We start from the raw sequence: 16,885 nt of genomic DNA, 5'->3' as shown, positions 1-16,885 counted from the left end.
ATCCCTAACTGAGTGCCCTGAAACTGAGTGCATATCAATGCAGGTTTTTCTTGTTTTTGTTCCTTTACTCACAGTAAGAAGAAAGAAAGAATTGCCTTTCTATTGCAATTTTCTTCATCTCAGGACATATCAAACCACTTCACAGCCAATAAAGTACTACTGAGGGAAAAGCAAATTACTGCGGATGCTGGAATCTGAAACCAAAAGAGAAAATGCTGGAAAATCTCAGCAGGTCTGGCAGCTGTGGTGGACCTCAGTTGTGCCTTTGTCCTGTATGGACCACCGTTCTGTGTGTGTTTGTCATACCTGGACACATTCCCTTCCAGTTTGATTCTTCCCCTCGGCACCTAGTATAAAGGTGGCTGTCTCCTCCCCCTTGTTCAGTCCAGGTCGGTTATTTGTTGGGATCTGCTCCTGATTCTGTTGTGAATAAAAGCCTACACTTGTATTGGCACATCGGTAGTCTTTCGCCTTATTGATAGCGCATCAGCAGCATCTGTAAGAAGAGAAAAGAATTGACATTTCGAGTCCAGATGACCCGAAAGGGCTTTGACAAAGGGTCTTCTGGACTCGAAACGTCAGCTCTTTTCTCTCCTTGCTGCCAGACCTGCTGAGATTTTCAAGTACTACTGAGGTGCCGTCACTGCTGCAACATAAGAATTATGGCAAGCAAACTGCACAGCAAGCTCCCACACAGAGCAATGATGACCAGACAATCTGTTTTATTGAAGTTGGCTGAGGGATAAATAAGGGCCAGCACTGACCCACCTCATCACCGAATGGTGTAATCACTGGACTATAATTCCAGAAACTCAGCTAATGTTCTGGGGTCATGTCGGCATCGCTGGATGGGCCACCATTTATTGCCCATCCCTGAGGACATTTAAGAGTCAACCACATTGCAATGGATCTGGAGAAGTCTGTAGGCCAGACCAGGTAGAGATAACAGATTTCCCAAAGGACGTTAGTGAACCAAATGGGTTTTTACAACAATCAGTTTGTAATTGGTTTCACGGTCATCACTTTTTTTTTGTTTATATATTAGTGTCACAAGTAGGCTTACATTAACACTGCAATGAAGTTAATATGAAAATTGCCTCGTCGCCACACTTCGGCACCTGTTCGGGTATGCTGAGGGAGAGTTTAGCATGGCCGATCCACCTAACCAGCATACCTTTCTGACTGGTGAAACCGAAGCACCCGGAGGAAACCCACGCAGATACGGGGAGAATGTGCAAACTCCACATAGACAGTGACCCAAACCGGGAATCGAACATGTGTCCCTAGCGCTGTGAGGTAGCAGTGCTAACCACTGTGCCACTGTGCCACCTGAAGAGCGAGCTTAGAAGGGCTAAAAGGTGACATGAGAAGACTTTGGCGGATAGGGTTAAAGAGAATCCTAAGGCGTTCTATAGGTATGTCAAGAACAGAAGGTTGGTTAGGGCAAGTTTAGGGCCAGTTATAGATGGCAGAGGGAAGTTATGTGTGGAACCGGAGGAGATTGGTGAAGCATTGAACCAATATTTCTCTTCGGTGTTCACGCAAGGGGACATGAATATAGCTGAGGAGGACACTGGGTTGCAGGGGAGTAGAATAGACAGTATTACAGTTGATAAGGAGGATGTGCAGGATATTCTGGAGGGTCTGAAAATAGATAAATCCCCTGGTCCGGATGGGATTTATCCAAGGATTCTCTGGGAGGCAAGAGAAGTGATTGCAGAGCCTCTGGCTCTGATCTTCAGGTCGTCGTTGGCCTCTGGTATAGTACCAGAAGATTGGAGGTTAGCGAATGTTGTCCCATTGTTTAAGAAGGGGAACAGAGACTTCCCCGGGAATTATAGACCGGTGAGTCTCACTTCTGTTGTCGGCAAGATGTTGGAAAAAATTATAAGGGATAGGATTTATAGTTATTTGGAGAGTAATGAATTGATAGGTGATAGTCAGCATGGTTTTGTGGCAGGTAGGTCGTGCCTTACTAACCTTATTGAGTTTTTTGAGAAAGTGACCAAGGAGGTGGATGGGGGCAAGGCAGTGGACGTGGTATATATGGATTTTAGTAAGGCGTTTGATAAGGTTCACCATGGTAGGCTTCTGCAGAAAATGCAGATGTATGGGATTGGGGGTGATCTAGGAAATTGGATCAGGAATTGGCTAGCGGATAGGAAACAGAGGGTGGTGGTTGATAGTAAATATTCATCATGGAGTGCGGTTACAAGTGGTGTACCTCAGGGATCTGTTTTGGGGCCACTGCTGTTTGTAATATTTATTAATGATCTGGATGAGGGTATAGTTGGGTGGATTAGCAAATTTGCTGATGACACCAAAGTCGGTGGTGTGGTAGACAGTGAGGAAGGGTGTCGTAGTTTGCAGGAAGACTTAGACAGGTTGCAAAGTTGGGCCGAGAGGTGGCGGATGGAGTTTAATGCGGAGAAGTGTGAGGTAATTCACTTTGGTAGGAATAACAGATGTGTTGAGTATAGGGCTAACGGGAGGACTTTGAATAGTGTGGAGGAGCAGAGGGATCTAGGTGTATGTGTGCATATTTCCCTGAAAGTTGGGAATCAAGTAGATAAGGTTGTTAAGAAGGCATATGGTGTCTTGGCGTTTATTGGTAGGGGGATTGAATTTAGGAGTCGTAGCGTTATGTTGCAACTGTACACAACTCTGGTGCGGCCGCACTTGGAGTACTGTGTGCAGTTCTGGTCCCCACATTACAGGAAGGATGTGGAGGCTTTGGAGAGGGTGCAGAGGAGGTTTACCAGGATGTTGCCTGGTATGGAGGGGAGATCCTATGAGGAGAGGCTGAGGGATTTGGGATTGTTTTCGCTGGAAAGGCGGCGGCTAAGAGGGGATCTTATTGAAACATATAAGATGATTAGAGGTTTAGATAGGGTGGATAGTGATAGCCTTTTTCCTCTGATGGAGAAATCCAGCACGAGGGGGCATGGCTTTAAATTGAGGGGGGGTAGTTATAGAACCGATGTCAGGGGTAGGTTCTTTACCCAGAGGGTGGTGAGGGATTGGAATGCCCTGCCAGCATCAGTTGTAAATGCGCCTAGTTTGGGGGCGTTTAAGAGATCCGTAGATAGGTTCATGGACGAAAAGAAATTGGTTTAGGTTGGAGGGTCACAGTTTTTTTTTTTAACTGGTCGGTGCAACATCGTGGGCCGAAGGGCCTGTTCTGCGCTGTAATGTTCTATGTTCTATGTTCTATGTTCTATGTTCTTTGATTGATCTCAATTCCAGAATTCCAAATTCCTTGTACTTAATTCCAGATTTTTACTGAATTCAAATTTCACCATTTGCTGTGGTGGGGATTCAAACCCAGATCCCAAAGCATTACCCTGGGTCTCTGAATTATTAGTCCAGCGACAATGCCACTACACCACTGCCTCCCCCATACTTAATGACCCAGCCTCTAAAGTTCTCTGTGGTGAAGAATTCCACAGATTCACTCCCCTCTGAGGGAAGAAATTCCTCCCATCTCTGTCTTAACTGGGCCACCCCTTACCCTGGTTCAATGAATAATTTGAAAAGGAAACTGGATAATCAGCTTTTTTTTTTAAACATAGAAACCCTACAGTGCAGAAGGAGGCCATTCGGCCCATCGAGTCTGCACCGACCACAATCCCACCCAGGCCCTACCCCCACATATTTACCCGCTAATCCCTCTAACCTACGCATTCCAGGACTCTAAGGGGCAATTTTTAACCTGGCCAATCAACCTAACCCGCACATCTTTGGACTGTGGGAGGAAACCGGAGCACCCGGAGGAAACCCACGCAGACACGAGGAGAATGTGCAAACTCCACACAGACAGTGACCCGAGCCGGGAATCGAACCCAGGACCCTGGAGCTGTGAAGCAGCAGTGCTAACCACTGTGCTACCGTGCCGCTGACAGCTTAATTTTAAAGTTCATTTATTGGTGTCACAAGTAGGCTTACATTAACACTGCAAAGAAGTTACTGTGAAAATCCCCTAAGTCGCCACACTCCGGCGCCTGTTAGGGTACACTGACGGAGAATTTAGCATGGCCAATGCACTGTGGGAGGAAACCGGAGCACCCGGAGGAAACCCATGCAGACATGGGGAGAACGTGCAGTCTCTGCATAGACAGTGGCCCAAGCTGGGAATCGGACCCGGGTCCATGACTCTGAGGCAGCAGTGTTATCAACTGTGCCACCATAAGAACAAAAGAATTAGGAGCAGTAATAGGCCATCTGGCCACTCGAGCCTGCTCCACCATTCAATAAGATCATGGCTGATCTTTTCATGAACTCAGCTCCACTTACCTGCCCGCTCACCACAACCCTTAATTCCTTTACTGTTCAAAAATCTATCTATCTTTGCCTTAAAAACATTCAATGAGGTAGCCTCAACTGCTTCAATGGGCAGGGAATTCCACAGATTCACAACCCTTTGGGTGAAGAGGTTCCTCCTCAATTCAGTCCTAAATCTGTTCCCCGTTATTTTGAGGCCATGCCCCCTAGTTCTAGTTTCACCTGCAATGGAAACAACTTCCCTGCTTCTACCTTATCTATTCCCTTCATAGTTTTATGTTTCTATAAGATCCCCTCTCATTCTTCTAAATTCCAATGAGTATAGCCCCAGTCTACGCAATTTCTCCTCGTAAGCCAACGCTCTCAACTCCGGAATCAACTGAGTGAATGTCCTCTGCACCTCCTCCAGCACCAGTATATCCTTTCTCAAGTAAGGAGACTAAAACTGTACACAGTACTCCAGGTGTGGCCTCACCAGCACTTCATACAGCTACAGCATAACCTCACTGTATTTAAACTCCATCTCTCTAGCAATGAAGGACAAAATTCCATTTGCCTTCTTAATTACCTGCTGCACCTGCAAACCAACTCCTTGCGATTCATGCACTAGGACACATAGGTCTTGCTGCCCTGATATCAAGCTCCCTGGGTCAGGAACTTTTATTTCAGAGTCTTGAAATGGCTAGATATTTAATTTGATTTAATTTGATTTATTATTGTCACATGTATTGGGAAACAATGAAATGTATTGTTTCTCGCATGCTGTACAGACAAAGCATACCATTCATAGAGAAGGAAATGAGAGAGTGTAGAATGTAATGTTACAGTCTTAGCTAGGGTGTAGAGAGAGATCAACTTAATGCAAGGTAGGTCCATTCAAAAGTCTGATGGCAGCAGGGAAGAAGCTGCTCTTGAGTCTGTTGGTACGTGACCTCAGACTTTTGTATCTTTTTTCGATGGAAGAAGATGGAAGAGAGAATGCCCAGGGTGCGTGGGGTCCTTAATTATGCTTTGCCGAGGCAGCGGGAAGTGCAGGCCGAGTCAACGGATGGGAGGCTGGTTTGCGTGATGGATTGGGCCACATTCACGACCTTCTGTAGTTTCTTGTGGTCTTGGGCAGAGCAGGAACCATACCAAGCTGTGATACAACCAGAAATAATGTTTTCTATGGTGCGTCTGTAAAAGTTGGTGAGAGTTGTAGCTAACATGCCAAATTTCCTTCATCTTCTGAGAAAGTAGGTGGGCTTTCTTAACGATAGTGTCGGCATGGGGGGACCATGGCAGTTTGTTGGTGATCTGGACACTGAGAAAATTAAAGCCCTCAACCATTTTACTTCGTCTTCTGAATTAATCCTGTTTCAGCATGCATTGTATGGGAGAAAGTTGGAGAGCGGCAACTACAAGCCAGATGAAACATGGACCAAACAAATCTACGAGCATCAGAGACTTCCGGTTTGACTCACATGAAAGAAATTAATACAAAGGCTGCAGACATCTGATCGAGAACTAAAGCAGGCTGTCGGACAGAAAAAAAGCTTGTCACATTATTTGGTGCTTTGCTACTTTGGAGGAAGATTACAACCATAGTCCTCATGGGAAGGAGAAATGTGAAGTATCTTCAAAGACTGAAGCCGACAATTTTCACTAGCAGCAACACAAGGAAACCAGAGGTCCTGTTTGATTAGGCTGAGCTTCCAATCATCGCATAATTGGAAACAGTGAAATGCGCTTCCATTCTTGGCTCCAAGTGAGCGAAAGCCTCACTCTTATCATCATCTTCAGCTTATCTTCAGTCCCAGTGCTTCTCCGGGCAATGACCTCATTTCCCAACTGGTGACATCTTGTTTTCTCAGGAGTTTCCTTTGCGAAATTACTTCTGAAAGACAAATCAAAAGATCGGGTCTTTGTGGTCTAACACAGGACAGAGGCTTCAACCTTCCCCTTTCACAGGGTTGATTTGAGTTCGATGAGGTGCATTTTGAGCAGAAGGCTGGGGGTTCAATTCTTTATTCTTTCATGGGATGTGTGCATCAAGGCCAGCATGGGTCGCCCCTCCCTAGTTGCCTGTGATCGGAGCGGCTTACAGAGGGCAGTTAAGAGTTAACTACATTGCTGTAGTTACTTGTATCATAGACAAAGAAAGCATTCTTTCTGGTTGTATCACAGCTTGGTATGACTCCTGTTCTGCCCAAGACCGCAAGATGTCATGAAAGGTCGTGAATGTAGCCCAATCCATCACGTTAACCAGCCTCCCATCCATTGACTCTGTCTGCACTTCCCGCTGCCTCAGAAAAGCAGCCAGCATAATCAAGGACCCCATGCACCCTGGACATTTTCTCTTCTACCTTCTTTCATCGGGAAAAAGATACAAAGGTCTGAGGCCACGTACCAACCGACTCAAGAACAGCTTCTACCCTGCTGCCACCAGACATTTGAATGGACCTACCTCACACTAAGTTGATCTTTCTCTACACCCTAGCTATGACTGCAACACTACATTCTGCACTCTCTCCTTTCCTTCTCTATGAATGGTATGCTTTGTCTGCAGAGCGCGCAAGAAACAATATTTTTCACTGTGTCCATGTGATTATAATAAATCAAATCAAATCAAATCAAAATCAGATACAGACAGCAGATTTTCTTCAGTAGAGGACGTAAAAACATAAGAACATAAGAACTAGAAGCAGGAGTAGGCCATCTGGCCCTCGAGCCTGCTCCGCCATTCAATAAGATCATGGTTGATTTTTTGTGGATTCAGCTCCACTTACCCGCCCGCTCACCATAACGCTTAATTCCTTTACATAGAACATAGAACAGTACAGCACAGAACAGGCCCTTCGGCCCACGATGTTGTGCCGAGCTTTATCTGAAACCAAGATCAAGCTATCCCACTCCCTATCATCCTGGTGTACTCCATGTGCCTATCCAATAACCGCTTAAATGTTCCTAAAGTGTCTGACTCCACTATCACTGCAGGCAGTCCATTCCACACCCCAACCACTCTCTGCGTAAAGAACCTACCTCTGATATCCTTCCTATATCTCCCACCATGAACTCTATAGTTATGCCCCCTTGTAATAGCTCCATCCACCCGAGGAAATAGTCTTTGAACGTTCACTCTATCTATCCCCTTCATCATTTTATAAACCTCTATTAAGTCTCCCCTCAGCCTCCTCCGCTCCAGAGAGAACAGCCCTAGCTCCCTCAACTTTCCTCATAAGACCTACCCTCCAAACCAGGCAGCATCCTGGTAAATCTCCTCTGCACTTTTTCCAGTGCTTCCACATCCTTCTTATAGTGAGGTGACCAGAACTGCACACAATATTCCAAATGTGGTCTCACCAAGGTTTACTGTTCAAAAATGTATCTATCCTTGCCTTAAAAACATTCAATGAGGTAGCCTCAACTGCTTCACTGGGCAGGGAATTCCACAGATTAAATGAACCAGATAGACAGATTTTTACAACAAATAATGATAGTTTTCATGATCACCATTACTGATACCTTATACTCAGATTTTTATTAGTTGAACTTAAATTCCATCAGCCGCCATGGTGGGATTTGAACCCATATCCCCAGGGCATTAGCACTGACTCTGGGTTACTAGATATTAGCCACTGACTCTGCATTAATTGCCACTCATGAGGATTGAGCACAAAATCTAGGCTGACACTCCCACTGTCAGCTCTGAGAGAATCATCATTGTCATCATCATCCATCTCTCAACAGGGGTCATTGAGTCATACAGCACAGAAAAGGTTCTTCGGCCCAAGAAATCTGCACTGACATTAACTACCACTAAAGTCGCTTTTATAACATTTCGCTGCACTTGTCCCATATCCTTGAATGCTATAATTCAATTGCTCATCCAAATATTTTTGAAAGGTTGTAAAGTTTCCAGCCTCCACTACTTTCCCAGACAGTGCATCCGCTAAGTGAAATTTATTTTTCTCAAATCCCCTCTGAATATCCTGCCCCTTACCCTAAAACTATTTACCTCTCACCCAAAAGGGAACAGCTGCTCCCAAGTCACCCTGTCCATACCCCTCATAATCATGTACACCTCAATCATGTCCCCCCCTTAGCTTCCTCTGCTCTAAAGAAAACAATCCAAGCCTACTCAGTCTCTCTTTATCTCTCAAATGTTCCATCCCAGGCAACATCCTGGTGAATCTCCTCTGTACCCCCTTTAGTGCCATCACATCCTTCCAGAACTGCACACAGTACTCCATCTGTGGCCTAACCAACGCTCTGTAAAACTCCAACATTACCTCCTTGCTCTTATATTCTATGCCACGAATGATAAAAGCAAGTGTCCCATAGGCCTTCTTAACTGTCCTATTCACTTTCTCTGCCGACCTCAGGGATCTGCGAATGAGGATCTGACGTCTGTCAGGATTCACAATTTGTGTGCCCTCAGGTCATTCAGCATGCTCAATCATAGGATCATAGAACCCAGCAGTGCAGAAGGAGGGCGTTGGGCCCATCGAGTCTGCACCGACCACAATCCCACCCCATAACCTCATGCATTTACCCTAGCAAGTCCCCCTGACACTAAGGGTCAATTTAGCATGGCCAATCCACCTAATCCACACACCTTTAGACTGTGGGAGGAAACCAGAGCACCCGGAGGAAACCCACGCAGATATGGGGAGAACGTGCAGACTCCTCACAGACAGTAACTCAAGCCAGGAATCGAACCCGGGCCCCTGGTACTGTGAGCCAGCAGTGCTAACCACTGTGCTACCATGCCACCCTGGTATCCTGGAGCCATGGGTCGTTAGACAGAGAGGGAAAGAGTTGCCCTGAGGATAAGGGAGTGCATGAGCTAGAGAGGCTTCTCTATCTCCTTCCATTTCTATTTCTTCTCCACAGCTGAGTTTATGAGGTCAGTTTCTGACTCTAACAGGCTTGTTGGATGAGGCATCGCCACATGTCATGGTTTTGAGAAAGGTGCTCCCGTACCCCAATGTCAGTTTGTGCCCTTTCCAATGAGTGTCCTGAAAACGTTTTCTGTCCTCCTTGAGAATAGGTGTCATCCTTAAGTTGTGAAAAGAGGATTGTACTTCAGAAGTCAAAGCCATTCGGAAACGTTGCAGCCACGATCGTGTTAAATCAGCTCAGCTGGTCTGTACACTGCATCCATGTGCCAATTAATCAGCTTCTGAAGCAGATCCTCTTCTCACCATTGATGCACTATCAATCAAGCCGAGACTAGTTGTGAGCAAGACAAACAGGCTTTTATTGGCACGAACTTGGAGCCATCCCTGTCGGTGATCGTGTCTGAACTGAGAGCAAGGGGGGTGGAGCCACCGCCTTTATACCCAGACCAGGGGGAGGAGACTTGGGCGGAACCGACAGGGATGTGCCACATATACAGGTACTGAGAAATACTAACTACGGTGGTTAACCACCACAGATGACAGATAACAGTGGTTTACCACAACCATTGCTGCACTGTCGGAGGTGCTGTCTTTTATGAGGCATAGGAAATGCAGGAAACATAGGAAATGGGAGTAAGCCATTCGGCCCTTTGTACCTGCTCCGCATTCAACTAAATTGTGATTGATTTTCTATCAATGCCATTTTCCAACACTATCCCCATATCCCTGATATCTTTCATATCCAGACATCTATTAATCTCTGTCTTGAACATACTCAATGACTGAGCCTCCACAACCCGCTGAAGTAGAGAATTCCAAAGATTCACCACCCCCTGAGTGAAGAAATTCTTTCTTATCTCAGTCCTACCTCTTATTCTGAGACTGTGTCCCAGGATTCTAGACCTCCCAGCCAGGGAAAACATTCTTCCTGTACCTACCCTGTCAAGCCCAAAATGAACTGTGTTTGCTCCTTTGAGATCACCGGTTATTCTTCTATGGGCAGCACGGTAGCACAGTGGTTAGCACTGCTGCCTTACAACTGGGTCACCATCTGTGCAGAATCTGCATGTTCTCCCCGTGTCTGCGTGGGTTTCCTCCAGTTTCCTCCTACAATCCGAAAGACGTGCTGGTTAGGTGCATTGGCCATGCTAAATTCTCCCTCAGTGTACCTGAATAGGTGCCAGAATGTGGCAACTAGGGGATTTTCACAGTAACTTCATTGCAGTGTTAATGTAAGCCTACTTGTGACACTAATAAATAAACTTTTAACTTAAACTAAGCTCTAGAGAATGCAGGTCCAGTCTCCTCATCGGACAATCCTTGCAACCTCAAGGATCATTCTGGTGAATCTTCATTGGACTCCCTCTACGGCAAGTACATCATTACTTGGGTGAGGAGACCACAACTGTACCCAGTTGGTGCGGTCTCACCAAGGTTTAAAGTTTTAAAATAGTCACAAGTAAAGTTTACCTTAACACTGCAATGAAGTTACTGTGAAATTCCCCGAGTCATCACACTCCGGGGCCTGTTCGGGTCAATGTACCTAACCAGCACATGTTTTGGACTGTGGGAGGAAACTGGAGCACCCGGAGGAAACCCACTCAGACACAGGGAGAACGTGCAAACTCCACACAGACAGTACCCAAGCTGGGAATCGAACCCGGGTCCCTGGCGCTTTGAGGCAGCAGTGCTAACCACTGTTACCTAACTTGTTACTGAGGTTTGCCCTCTCGGGTTACACGGCACTATTTCACAGAAGAACAGTGGAGTTCTTTCTAGTGTACTGGTCAATATCGATCACACAATATTGCAAAAAGAAAGATGACCTGATCCTTATCACATTATTATTTCTAGGGGTTTGCTGTGTGCAAAATGGTTGCTGTGCTTCCAACATTACAACAATGATTGCACTTTCAAACGTACATCACTGGCTGTAAAGTGCACTGGGGCATCCATAGAGTCTTCAGCCAGCACTGTATAATTGCAAGTTCTATACATCTGTCACTTAAAGTCTTTGGGAAATCCTGAGATGCTATATAAATTATATGAAGTTTATTTTCTGGAGGTTATTACAGTTTTATTACAAGCCTTCAGTGAATCAGCTTTTTTACTGTGTTTCTGTGTTTTTTGTTTGAGATGGTCAGTGAGCAACTGGGAAGATGTATTGAGAAGATAAATATATTTGTGAAATGTTAACAGCGAAACGCTTCATGGCCCCATATTTGCAACCGTGGCCTGGGCCTCGGCTCCTCCCTCTGCAACCGGATCCTAGACTTCTGAATCCACAGACCAAAGTCACTAAGGACAGGCAACGACACCTCCTCCACGATCATTCTCAACACCGGTGCCCTACAAGGCTGTGTCCTCAGCCTTAGGGGTTATAGGGATCAGGCGGGTAAGTGGAACTGATCCACTTCAGATCAGCCATGATCTTATTGAATGGCGGGGCAGGCTCGAGGGGCTAGATGGCCTACTCCTGCTCCTATTTCTTATGTTCTTATGTTCAGCCCCTACTATACTCATTATACGCCTCTCACTGTGTGGCCAAATTCCCCTCCAACTCCATTTTCAAGTTTGCTGATGACATCACTATAGTGGGTCGAATCTCAAACAATGACGAGACAGAGTACAGGAATGAGATAGAGAATCTGGTGAACTGGTGCGACAACAATAATCGCCCCCTTAATGTCAACAAAATGAAGGAGATATTAATTGACTTCAGGAAGCGTAGTGGAGAACATACCCCTGTCAACATCAATGGCGACGAAGTAGAAATGGTTGAGAGCTTCAGGTTTCTAGGTGTTCAGATCACTAACAACCTGTCCTGGTCCCCCCATGCCGATGCTCGAGTTAAGAAAGCCCACCAATGCCTCTACTTTCTCAGGAGATGAAGGAAATTTGACATGTCCACTACAACTCTCACCAGCTTCTTCAGATGCACCATAGAAAGCATTCTTTCTGGTTGTATCACAGCTTGGTATGGCTCCTGCTCTGTCCAAGACCCCAAGAAACTACAAAGGGTCATGAACAAACCCCAGTACATCACGCAAACCAGCCTCCCATCCACTGACAGTGTCTACACTTCCAGCTGTCTGGAAAAACAACCAGCATAATCAAGGACCCCATGCACCCCAGACATATTCTCTTCCACCTTCTTCCGTCGGGAGAAAGGTGCAAAAGTCTGAGATCACGTGCCAACCGACTCAAGAACAGCTTCTTCCCTGCTGCTGTCAGATGTTTGAATGGACCTACCTTGCATTAAGCTGGTATTTCTCTACACCCTAGCTATAACTGTAACACTACATTCTGCACTCTCTCCTTTCCTTCTCAATGTACGGTATGCTTTGCCTGTATAGCGCGCAAGGGACAATGCTTTTCACTGTATACTAATACATGTGACAGTAATAAATCAAATCAAATCAAATCAGGTAATGGTTGTCAATATGATATTAGAGGTAACACTTCTCAGGAAAGACTGTACAGGAAAAGAGAAGGCTGAGGGTGACTTTTTTTTCCTTTATTCTTTCATGGGATGAGGGCATCACTGGCAACACCAGCATTTGTTGCCCATCCCTAATTGCCTTTGAATTGAGTGGCTTACCAGGCCAATTCTGACTGCAGCCACCTTGCTGTGGGTGTGGAATCACATGTAAGGGCAGACTGGATAAGGATGGCAGGCTTTTAAATAAATTCATTTACAGGATGTGGGCATCGCTGGCTAGACAGGCATTTATTGTTCAGCTCTAGATGCCCTCGCTAGATGAATGTTAGTGGACCAGATGGGTTTCCAACAGCAATTGATGATTGTTTTGTGATCACCATTAATGAGGATAGCTTTATATTTCCAATTATTTTTTATTCATTGAATTCAAATTCCACCAGCTGCCATGTCTCCAGAACCTCTGGATCACTAATCCAGTGACATAACCACGAGACCAACATCTGTCTCGAGTGGCCCTAGTAGGTGTTTTCAATATTACGAAGGGGTCCGATTGACCAAAGCAAGAGGCCATGAATATAAAATAGCCAGCAATAAATCCAACAGGGAATAGAGCAGAAGTTGCTTTACCCAGAGCGTGGTCACAAAGTCATGGAGTCATACAGCGCAGAAAAGGCCTTTCGGCCCATTGTGTCTGCGCTAACAATAACTACTACTAAAGTCACACTAATCCCATTTTCCAGCACTTATTCCATATCCTTGAATGTTATGATATTTCAAGTCCTCATCCAAATACTTTTTAAAGGTTGTAAGGTTTCCGTCCTCCACTACCTGCGCAGGCAGTGTATTCCAGTTTCCCATCACCCGAGTTAAAAAAATGTTTCTCAGATCACCTCTGAATCTCTTGCACCTCACACTACAACGATTAAAGTTTAAAGTTGTAAAGTTTTATTTATTAGTGTCACAAGTAGGCTCACGTTCACAGTGCAATCATAGAATCCCTACAGTGCATAAAGAGGCCATTTGGCCCTACCCCCATATCCCTACATATTTACCCGCTAATCCCTCTAACCTACACATCTCAGGACACTAAGGGGCAATTTTAGCATGGCCAATCAACCTAACCCGCACATCTTTGGACTGTGGGAGGAAACCGGAGCACCTGGAGGAAACCCACGCAATGAAGTTACTGTGAAAAGTCCCTAGTCACCACACTCCGGCGCCTGTTCGGGTGCACTGAGGAAGAATTTAGCATGGCCAATGCACCTAACCAGCATGTCTTTCGGACTGTGGGAGGAAACCGGACCACCCGGAGGAAACCCACACAGACACGGGGAGAATGTGCAGAATCCGCACAGACAATGACCCAAGCCGGAAAATGAACCCGGATCCCTGGCCCTGTGAGGCAGCAGTGCTAATCACTGTGCCACTATGCCGCCCATTGTGCCCCCTTGTGATTGACCCCTCAACCAAGGGGAACAGCTGTACCCTACTCAGCCTCTCCAATACGCCTCATAGTCTTATACACCTCAATCATGTCCCCTCTTAGCCTTCTCTGCTCTAAAGAGAACAATCCAAGCCTATCTTGTGAGTATATGGAAATCATGAACACATGGTGTGGTTAGGGCAAATAATGAAGATGGATTCAAGGCGGCACTGGATAAGTGGGAAAACAATAGAAGGACATGTTGACGGATGAGGTGAAGAGGAGACGGAGGAGGTTCGCCATTGACCAGTTGGACCCTAATGGACATATGTAATTCTATGTAAAAACTGGCTACCTCATAGTATCACTTCAGGGGCCTTTTCCTTGGATACAACAGTACCTATTTGCTAATTATAGATGACCCACTTCCTGTCACACCCCACCCCCTCACCCTCTCTGTAAACCCCGAACCGCAGCAATAGCTTTCAAAGGCCCACTAAATATGGTCAGACTAAATATTAATTCTTAATATTAATCTCTTGACTTGCGGCACCCCCATGCCCGCTCAAACACTCACAGACTAATTCAACCGTGCCACTGTCTCTTCTAATAGGCAAAAGCCACTTCGGAAAGAGGATGATACAAATGAACCACTCCACCTATTAATGGGCCCTCATTTCCATACTCTCATGCGAGAAAAAAAAGCAAGCAGAAATCAATAAAGATGGTTAATAATATATGGTGCGTAGGAATAATTAAATTTCCCAAAGTGATTTAACACAATGTTCAATCAGCCATACTAATCCTCCAGCTCGCCTTTACACCATTTCATTTTGGATGTATGCTTATATTACAATTTTAATAATGGAGTTATACATGGCAAGGAGTGCAAATTACAGTTTTCCTCTGTTTTCCTTTCCCTAATTGAATTTACTCATTTTCATGTAATGCGGTTACATTTGTCATTACCGCAGATTTACACATTCATTATCCGAAATTATTATTACTTTTTCTTGCAGAAAGGGGGGAGGAGAATGATGTAAATTTTTTTGAAGGGGACTCTAAGGCTCTTTTCACTTCTCCTGCTGCCCTTCCTCCTTCCCCAACGAGACTTAGTTCTCTTCATCGCGACAAAAACAGAAAACGTTGGAAAATCTCAGCCCATCTGATCGCACCTGTTGGAAGGAGAATAGAGCCAACATTTCGAGTCTGGATGAATGGGCGGCATGGTGGCACAGTGGTTAGCACTGCTGCCTCACATGGGTTCAATGACCAGGGTTCAATTCCAGCCCATGTGGAGTTTGCACATTCTCCCGGTGTCTGTGTGGGTTTCCTCTGGGTGCTCCGGTTTCCTCCCACAGTCCAAAGATGTGCAGGTTAGGTGGATTGGCCATGCTAAATTGCTCCTTGGTGTCCCAAGATGTGTAGGTTAGAGGGATTAGCAGCTGAAGCACTCCATGCCCACACGCAGCAATGATGTGGAGATGCCAGCGTTGGACTGGGGTGGGCACAGTAAGAAGTCTCACAACACCAGGTTAAAGTCCAACAGGTTTATTTGGTATCACAAGCTTTTATCTTTCTTAGAGATAGGATGTATGCGCATTTAGAAAGGAATAAACTCATTAACGATAGTCAGCATGGTTTTGTGAGAGGGAGGTCATGCCTCACTAACCTGGTGGAGTCTTTTGAAGAAGTGACCAGAATGGTTGATGAGGGAAGGGCCGTGGATGTCGTCTATATGGACTTTAGTAAAGCGTTTGACAAAGTCCCTCATGGTAGGCTGGTGAAAAAGGTTGGATCTCATGGGATAAAGGGGGAGGTGGCTAGATGGGTGGAGAACTGGCTTGGTCACAGAAGACAGAGGGTGGTAGTGGAAGGGTCTTTTTCCGGCTGGAGGCCTGTGACTAGTGGTGTACCGCAGGGCTCTGTATTGGGACCTCTGCTGTTTGTGATTTATATAAATGATCTGGAAGAAGGTGTAACTGGGGTGATCAGTAAGTTTGCGGACGACACAAAATTGGCAGGACTTGCAGATAGTGAGGAGCATTGTCAGAAGCTACAGAAGGATATAGATAGGCTGGAAATTTGGGCAAAGAAATGGCAGATGGAGTTCAATCCTGATAAATGCAAAGTGATGCATTTTGGTAGAAATAATGCAGGGAGGAGCTATACGATAAATGGCAGAACCATAAAGGGAGTAGATACGCAGAGGGACCTGGGTGTGCAAGTCCACAGATCCTTGAAGGTGACGTCACAGGTGGAGAAGGTGGTGAAGAAGGCATATGGCATGCTTGCCTTTATAGGACGGGGCATAGAGTATAAAAGTTGGGGTCTGATGTTGCAGATGTATAGAACGTTGGTTCGGCCGCATTTGGAATATTGCGTCCAGTTCTGGTCGCCACACTACCAGAAGGACGTGGAGGCTTTGGAGAGAGTACAGAGGAGGTTTACCAGGATGTTGCCTGGTATGGAAGGGCTTAGTTATGAGGAGAGATTGGGTAAACTGGGGTTGTTCTCCTTGGAAAGACGGAGGATGAGGGGAGACTTAATAGAGGTGTATAAAATTATGAAAGGCATAGATAGGGTGAACGGTGGGAAGCTTTTCCCCAGGTTGGTGGTGACTTTCACGAGGGGTCATAGGTTCAAGGTGAAGGGGGGGAGGTTTAACACAGATATCAGAAGGACGTATTTTACACAGAGGGTGGTGGGGGCCTGGAATGCGCTGCCAGGCAAGGTGGTGGAGGTGGACACACTGGGAACGTTTAAGACTTATCTAGACAGCTATATGAACAGAGTGGGAATGGAGGGATACAAAAGAATGGTCTAGTTTGGACCAGGGAGCGGCACGGGCTTGGA

Source organism: Mustelus asterias, chromosome 1 (genome assembly GCF_964213995.1).
Source record: "Mustelus asterias chromosome 1, sMusAst1.hap1.1, whole genome shotgun sequence".
Classification (NCBI taxonomy): domain Eukaryota; kingdom Metazoa; phylum Chordata; class Chondrichthyes; order Carcharhiniformes; family Triakidae; genus Mustelus; species Mustelus asterias.
This window is presented reverse-complemented; position numbering follows the sequence as displayed.